Below are 8,561 nucleotides of genomic sequence, written 5' to 3' on the forward strand. Positions count from 1 at the left end.
AGGGCGCTCGAGCGCCGTCTCCAGCGACTGCGATCTGTCCCGCTGGGCGGGTCCGGCCTTGGAGCTCTGATTTGTTCTTACTTGCGGTGGTGGTTAGGATGGAACGGGAGGAGGTGGGTTGCGGAGAGCGTTAACATAGGAACGTTCACGGATTTCATTTCCGGCGTGATTCGCGGGGATGCAGGCTTCATAGGATTGTCTTTACGGTCTTTGGGACAGAAGGGCAAAAATAGGGGTTAAGAGAACAAGCTCTGGAGCAGGAGAGCCTTGGTTCGTTTATTAATCGGGTGATCTTGACCCGTGAGCCTCAGTTTCCTTGTCTGTAAAGTGGGCGGGAGTAACAGTAACTGTGCTTTAAGGTCTTTATAACTAAAGCACCTGGTAACATCTTTTTTTTAATTTTTATTTATTTTTTTTTGGGAGAGAAAATGAGAGAGAGCATGAGAGGGAGGAGGGTCGGAGGGAGAAGCAGACCCCCCGCCGAGCAGGGAGCCCGACGCGGGACTCGATCCCGGGACTCCAGGATCATGACCTGAGCCGAAGGCAGTCGCTTAACCAGCTGAGCCACCCAGGCGCCCTCTTTTTTTTCTTTTTAATGTGAGATTTTATTTATTTATTAGAGAGAGAGAGAGCACATGAGAGGGGGCAGGGTCAGAGGGAGAAGCAGACCCCCCGCCGAGCAGGGAGCCCGACGCGGGACTCGATCCCGGGACTCCAGGATCATGACCTGAGCCGAAGGCAGTCGCTTAACCAGCTGAGCCACCCAGGCGCCCTCTTTTTTTTCTTTTTAATGTGAGATTTTATTTATTTATTAGAGAGAGAGAGAGCACATGAGAGGGGGCAGGGTCAGAGGGAGAAGCAGACCCCCCGCCGAGCAGGGAGCCCGACGCGGGACTCGATCCCGGGACTCCAGGATCATGACCTGAGCCGAAGGCAGTCGCTTAACCAGCTGAGCCACCCAGGCGCCCTCTTTTTTTTCTTTTTAATGTGAGATTTTATTTATTTATTAGAGAGAGAGAGAGCACATGAGAGGGGGCAGGGTCAGAGGGAGAAGCAGACTCCCCGCTGAGCAGGGAGCCCAAGGCGGGACTCGATCCCGGGACTCCAGGATCATGACCTGAGCCGAAGGCAGTCGCTTAACCGACGGAGCCACCCAGGCGCCCAAGCACCTGGTAACCTCTTGAAAGCGCTTCCAGGGGCAGTGGTAGGAATGAGGCGCTCGGTAAAGGGTGGCAAGAATGAAAGGGAAGGAACAGGCTTCAAGCCACGTAAAATGATTGGAAACGACCTGCCGTGGCTGAAGAGGTGCTGCCGGGGCATGGCTGGGTTGGGGTCCCGGGACAAGCCGTTTGAAGAGCATTAGAGGACTTACTGTCCCCTCGCGTAGCTGATGGGGATTTCTGCCTGAGCGAGATTTCAGTTAAAAAGCCTCTAGAGGGGCGCCTGGGTGGCTCAGTGGTTAAGCGTCTGCTTTCAGCGCAGGTCCTGATCCCAGGGTCCTGGGATCGAGCCCCGCATCGGGCTCCCTGCTCGGCGGGAAGCCTGCTTCTCCCTCTCCCACTCCCCCTGCTGTGTTCCCTCTCTCGCTGTGTCTCTCCCTGTCAAATAAATAAATAAAATCTTTAAAAAATAAAAAAATAAAGCTAATTCAAGTCAAAGGTGATCAGTGAGTAACTCAACTGCCTGCTAGAACAAAACTCAATACTATTCAGAGGAAGATTAACAGAATCCTTAGCATCTACAATGTGCCATCCACAATATCTATGATGTAACCCAAAATTATTTAATTTAAAAACATGAAAATATGACTTAAAGTCATGGAAAAAATATTCAAGAGAAACCAACCCAAAGATGGTCCAAGGACTGCAATAAAAATATAGTCATAATGAGAGAAGAGATAGGGACTTTCTACAGAGAAACAAATTATAAAAAGAACCGAATGCAAATTCTAGAAAAAAAGAACCATCAACCCGGATTTCCACATCCAGTAAAAACATCTTTCAAAAATCAGAATTAAAATAAAGACATCTGCTTTTAGAATGTGTTCAAAATTGAGGCACCTGGGTGGCTCAGTCAGTTAAGCATCAGACTCTTGATCTCAGGTCAGGTCTTGATGTCAGGGTCGTGAGCTCAGGCCCTGTGCTGGGTTCCACGCTGGGTGTGGAGTCTACTTTAAAAAAAAGGGGGGGGGGCACCTGGGTGGCTCAGTCGTGAAGCGTCTGCCTTCGGCTCAGGTCATGATCCCAGGATCCTGGGATCGAGCCCCGCATCGGGCTCCCTGCTTCTCCCTCTCCCACTCCCCCCTGCTTGTGTTCCTGCTCTCGCTGTCTCTCTGTCAAATAAATAAATCTTTAAAAAAAATAAAAGCCTCTAGAGATACAAGGAGCACCCTGACTCAGGCAGTTGGGTTTACCTGGAAGCTGCACCCAAATATGAAACTGGCTCGTGGAAGGCTAGCAGCGCACAACTATGAAAATGCAGCTTCTGTACTTGCTGGTGAGGGTCCAGGAAATAGCACCTCGGCTACTGTCGCCTGAGGGGGAGGGGGGGGGGCTAAAGCAGAGAAAGGGCTGTGGCACTGCCATCCCCACAGGTATTCAAAACAAAAACAACAGGGGTGGCTTAGTTGGTTGAGCGTCTGTCTTTGGCTCAAATCGTGATCCTGGGGTGTCTGGGCTGGAGCCCCCGCATTGGGGCTCCCTGCTCAGCCGGAAGCCTGCCTCTCCCTCTGCCTGCTGCTTCCCCTGCTCATGCCCTCTGGGTCAAATAAATAAAATCTTTAAATAAAAACAATACCTGATCCGCAAAATGAAAAGGCAACCTACAGAATGAGCAGAAAGATTTTCAAATCGTGCCTGTTAAAGGGTTAATACACAAAATCCATAAGGAACTGCAACTGGATAGCAAAAAAAAAAAAAAAAAAAAAACCCAATTTAGAGATGGGCAAAGGAATACGCCTTTTTCTTCTGAGGGAAACCCACAAATGGCCAACAAGTGACGTGAAAAGGTGCTAAACATCACTAATCAGGAAAACGCAGATGGAAACCACAGCTACCACCTCACACCTGTTAGAACGGTTTTATCAAAAAGACGAAACAAGTGTTGACGAGGATATGGAGAAAAGGGAGCCTTGTGCTCGGTTGGTGGGAGTGTAACCCGGTGCAGCCTCTAGGGAAAACGATAGGGAGGTTCCTTAAAAAAAAAAAAAAATTTAAAAATAGAATCATAGGATCCAGCAATTCCCCACTTCTGGGCGTATATCCAAAGGACATGCATTCACTGTCTTGAAGAGACATATGCACCCCATGTTCACTGCAGCATTATTCACAGCAACCAGAACATGGAAAGAACCTGAGTGTCCATTGATGGGTGAATGGATAAACAAAATGTGAGATATGTATGTATATCCCTGTTTAAATATATAGACTTGTAACTATAATTGTACAGTATGCATAATGTTTGTATAAAAGATTTATGCAATAGTATGTAACATGTATCAATTATAATTATTGCATATATATAAAGCAATATTAGCAAACAAGGGTTTGCAACATCTTGGATGGGACTTGAGGGCATTATGCTAAGTGCAAGAAGTCAGAGAAAGACAGACTGTATGATCGCAGTTATAGATGGAATTTAGAAAGAACTGAACTAGTGATGAGGGAGAAGGCAAGCTGAGGACAAAGACACCCTGCAACCTCCTCCCCACCCCCGGGTAGGACCTGTATGACATTCTTCCCGGGATCTCCCAACTATCTTAATGTTAATACCTTGCTAGAGGGGAAAACATCCTTACCTTGACAATGGCAAGGTCTCCGGTATCTTGTTGGTATCTAGTAGGTCGGTCCTCTTTAGCATATGAAAGTTCTTTTGAAACCTCCCTTTTCCTTACTTCCCCCAACTCCCAAGTATATAATCACCAGTCCTCAAGCTCCCAGGAGCTGTCCACTGGCCCTGTCCCCGTGCTTTAATAAACCACCGTTTTTGCTCCAAAGGCATCTCCAGCAGCAGCTCTGGACCTCACCTATATTCCGAAACCACATCACTAGAAACAGAGAGGAGGTTGGTGGTTACTCTGGGGGTTGGGGGTGGTGGAGGGTGAAGGTGGTCAAAGGGTACGAAACTCCATTATAAGTTCTGGGGATCTAGTGTGCAGCGTGGTGATTATAATTAACAATACTATATGCTTGAAAGTTGCTACGAGAGTATAGATCTTAAAAGTTCTGACCACCACACACACAAATAACTGTGAGGTGATGGATATTATTTACATGATGGTAATCATTTTGCGATACAGACTTATCATCTTGGGCAGCTTAAACTTACACAATATTATAGGTCAATTACATCTCAAAACTGGGGGGGAAGTGGGGGACAAAATAAATTACTAAACTTTTTTTAAAGTTAGAAAGTGCAATAACAAACGTACTGATTTTTTTTCCCTTGATGAATACTTTTTTTTATTTTTAAGATTTAGAGTGAGAGAGCATGCGAGTTGGGGGGAGGGGCAGGAGGAGAGGGAGAATCTTCCAGAGGACTCCCCGCTGAGCATGGAGCCTGATACGGGGCTCGATCTCATGACCCTGAAATCATGACCTGAACAGAAATCAAGAGTGGACGCTTAACCAACCACACCACCCAGGCGCCCCTTGATGAATACTTTAGATCTTTTTAAAAACTATTAAATTCCACACACAAAAATAAATTGTGGTTTTATTTAACTGGTTCTCTAGGCTCCCGTCTGTCAGGTGATCCCAAACTGCTTAAAAAATAAAGGAAGAATCACTGTTGGTCATCTATTTGTATAAAATTCCAAAGATGGGTGAAGAAGGTAGGGCAAGTTAGTGGTTATCAGGTTGTTTCCAGGGCATGGTATGCTATTCTGCAGTGACGCTCTGGGTCCTATTTTTGTGCCTAAAATAAAAAGACAAAAGCCCGGACTTCCCCGATCTGAATTTATCCTGGAATGTAAATCCCATTGAGTACAGGGCTTTGTCAGTCTGGTTCTCTGCTTTATCATCAGCTCCTAGTGATAGGGCCTGGATTATGGAAGGCAAATAACACTAGGAAATTAGGAAGAACGCAGTCGCTTCAATGCATCTGTGCTCTTGTAATTGAACAGGGCCCCACATTCGATCCAGACAGCAACAAATGTGTTCTCAGATGGGATGGTCTGACCGGTGCTTCCAGAAGGAGGAGTCAGAGACAGAAGAGTGTCTCCAGACTTGGAGTAGAGGGAGCCCGACAGCAGAGCCACAGGGAAAATGGACACAGAGGCAGGGGGCTTTCCAGATTCAGCGATACCAGCATTTTATACAACCCAAATACTTCCTCTCGCATTGAGTCTCTTAACGTTGTCCATTGCTGTGTCTACGAACGACCCCAAAAGTCAAGAGGCTTGAGAACCATTTCCAATCATCTTAACGCTCACAGTTTTGCTCACCGAGGATGGCCCATCCTCTCTGTCCCTTGCGGTGGCTGCTAGGGTAGCTTGGTGGGTGGAGGATCCTGCCTGGCATCACTCCTGGGTCTGGGGCCTTGGTGCTATGGTTTGGGGTACACCTCCACATGGACTCACCCTCCACCCAAATCCTTCTCATCGGGTAGTCAGGCTGAACTTCCCAAGAAGGTAAATGTGAAACGCCGGTGCTCCCGAAGGACCAGGCTCGGGGGGTCAAAGCAAGTCACAATCAGACCCGCCCAGATTCAAGGGGAAGGGCAATACATTTCACCCCTTGTCGTGGAAGATCAAAGACATTGCAGAGAGACACCTGGAAGGAAAGAGTCCATGCTTCCCCAGAACCCTCTGATGACCCTGTGAGTTTCCGTGAAGATGGGGCCATCAGGCCAAATAAGGTGGCTGGTGAACCCTGGTTTACGGGTGTTCCCATAGATGTACAAATATAAATGTGGAATTTACTACTTGGCTCTTCGGTGTCTACACTTGCACGTATGGGTGCCGTGAGTCCGTCCCCTCACCCCAGCCATCTCTGTGTACCTCCCAGATCTTAATTTCTGCATCCACAACGCTGATGCAAATCCTGGGCTCCCTAGGCTCTCCTGAGCAGACCAGGGGACACCTACTCTTGGGGCCTGAAGCACCCACTGATGTTCCCCATACATACATTCATTCCTGTGTTTATTCAATCAACACGTGGACCTTGTACTATGTTCTAGATCCTCTGCTAAGACGTCGGTGTACAGATAACGAATAGGACCAACATAGTCTTGCCACCCAGAAGCTCAGAAAGCTGGTGTCTTGGGGGCTGGGATGGGGATGTGGCCCCAGGACAGAGGAAAATGTTCTAGGGGAATGTAGGCAAGGATGCTGTCTTCCTTGGGTCTAACTCAGGTGTTCCTGCTTTAGACCCCCCCAGAAACCTGACAACTCAAGACCTTTTTTTTAAGCAAACGTTACTTTGAAACAAATCATATAGTCTTCCAAAGACAAATTCTATTGCCCTCAAGTTCCTCAGCAGGTTCTCAAAACTACGTATTCTTAGTTACAAAGAACTTTGAAATAGTTCAAGCAGGAATTTCTTAGCTTAGCCTCCCCAGCTATATTCTCTGGGGCTGTCACACTGCCCCCCTCCCTTTGCAGGCAGGAGGAGCCCTCTGCAGGCTTTGCTTATTGATCTAACCCTCTGTATGCATTAGTTCATTTACTACTACTCACAAATCTGCTAGCATGGGGCGCCTGGGTGGCTCAGTTGGTTAAGAGACTGCCTTCGGCTCAGGTCATGATCCTGGAGTCCCGGGATCGAGTTCGGCATCGGGCTCCCTGCTCGGCAGGGAGTCTGCTTCTCCCTCAGACCCTCCCCTCTCCTGCTCTCTCTCAAATAAATAAATAAATAAAATCTTTTTAAAAAAAAAGAACTTCTTTAAAAAAAAAAAATCTGCTAGCATGTAATTCTTACCCCCTTTCACAGAAGGGAAAACACACTCAGAAGCTCAATAACCTGCTTATTGTCTACACACCTGCCTGACTTCAAAGCCTGCAAGGCCTCACCAGCAGGCCGGCTTATCAGCGCCTAGAGATAGGATTCAGATGTTTTGGCCTAGGCTCCTCGTTCAGGGAGGGACTCAGATTTAAACCTTGATAGTATTTCTCCCTGAGGTTACACAGTCAATCCATGAGCAGGATTGAATGGAAGTGCTTTTCATACAACTTTAAACTCGGGTGCCCTTCCTGGATCTAGGTGTCTGTACTCCCCCCAGGTCAGCAAGAAACGGCCTGGGGGCAAATCCAGCCCACCATCTGTGTTTGTAAATAAAGTTTTATTGGAACATACCCATGCCCCTTATTTATGTGTGGTCGCTTGGTCGCTGCCACAGAGCGTGGAGGACCCGTGACTACGTGGCCCTTTACAGAAGCTGTCTGCTGACCCCTTGTCTATCCTGTAGACTAATTTTTAAAATAAATCTCGTCGTTTTCTTGGGCATAGCAACCTTCTGTTGCATCATTGTGTGTGTTAAAGGTACCTCTGTGTTTTCAAGAATACCACTGTTTTTGCCAGAAGGGAGGAAAGTGGGGGTGGGGGTGGGGGAAAGGGCATGGGTGAAATAAAGGGGATTGAGAGCAGACTTAGCATGAGCACTGAGAAATGTATAGAATTGTTGAATCACTATATTGTACACCTGGAGTTAATATAACACAGTATGTTAATTACACTTCGATTTCAAACGAAAGAATACTACAGTTTTTAAGACTCTGGTGTATATTTTGGGCGCCTGGGCGGCTCAGTCGGTTAAGCGTCTGCCTTCGGCTCAGGTCACGATCCCGGAGTCCTGGGATCGAGCCCCGCATTGGGCTCCCTGCTCAGCGGGAAGCCTGCTTCTCCCTCTCCCAATCCTCCTGCTTGTGTTCCCTCTCTCGCTGTGTCTCTGTCAAATAAATAAATAAAATCTTTAAAAAAAAAAAAAAGACTCTGGTGTATATTTTAATATACCAGAGGTCTCAAAAAAAAGAAAAATGGGCTCAACCTGTCCCAGGCTCCAAGAGGCTATGCTCGGCCACAGTTCATGCCTCCTACACTTTGTCCATTTTCGATCTTCATTGTCAAGCACCGTGCCCAGGACTTGGGGTGCAGGTGGAGGGGCTCAGTAGGTGTCCCTTTGCTCCGGCTACCATAACATAATACCACAGACTGGGGGGCTTAGACGACAGAAATTAATTTTCTCACCGTTCTGGAGGCTGGACATCCAAGGTCGAGGTCGTCAGGGTCGGTTTCTCCTGGGGCGTCCTCTTTCTGTGCCTTCACATAGCTTTTCCTCTCTGTGTCTCAGGTGGCTCTCTGCGTGTCCAAATTTGTTCTTCTTATAAGGACACCGGCTATATTGGATTAGGGCCTACCATAATGTCCTCATTTTAATATAATCACATCTTTAAAGATCCTGTCTCCAAAAACAGCCCCATTTTGAAATCCTGGGGATTAGGGTTGCAACCTCTGAATTTCGAGGGGCACAGTTCAGCCCCTAACAGCTCACTCTACCCCCTCCTCCTCCCAGCCCCCTTGTACCTGGGGCGCCCCCCAGCCCCCCCCTTTATCTGCTGCCCTGCA

The sequence above is a fragment of the Mirounga angustirostris genome, unplaced genomic scaffold (assembly GCF_029215605.1).
Source record: "Mirounga angustirostris isolate CCGP_5_RB_7025 unplaced genomic scaffold, mMirAng1.0.hap1 SCAF_17, whole genome shotgun sequence".
NCBI classification, from domain to species: domain Eukaryota; kingdom Metazoa; phylum Chordata; class Mammalia; order Carnivora; family Phocidae; genus Mirounga; species Mirounga angustirostris.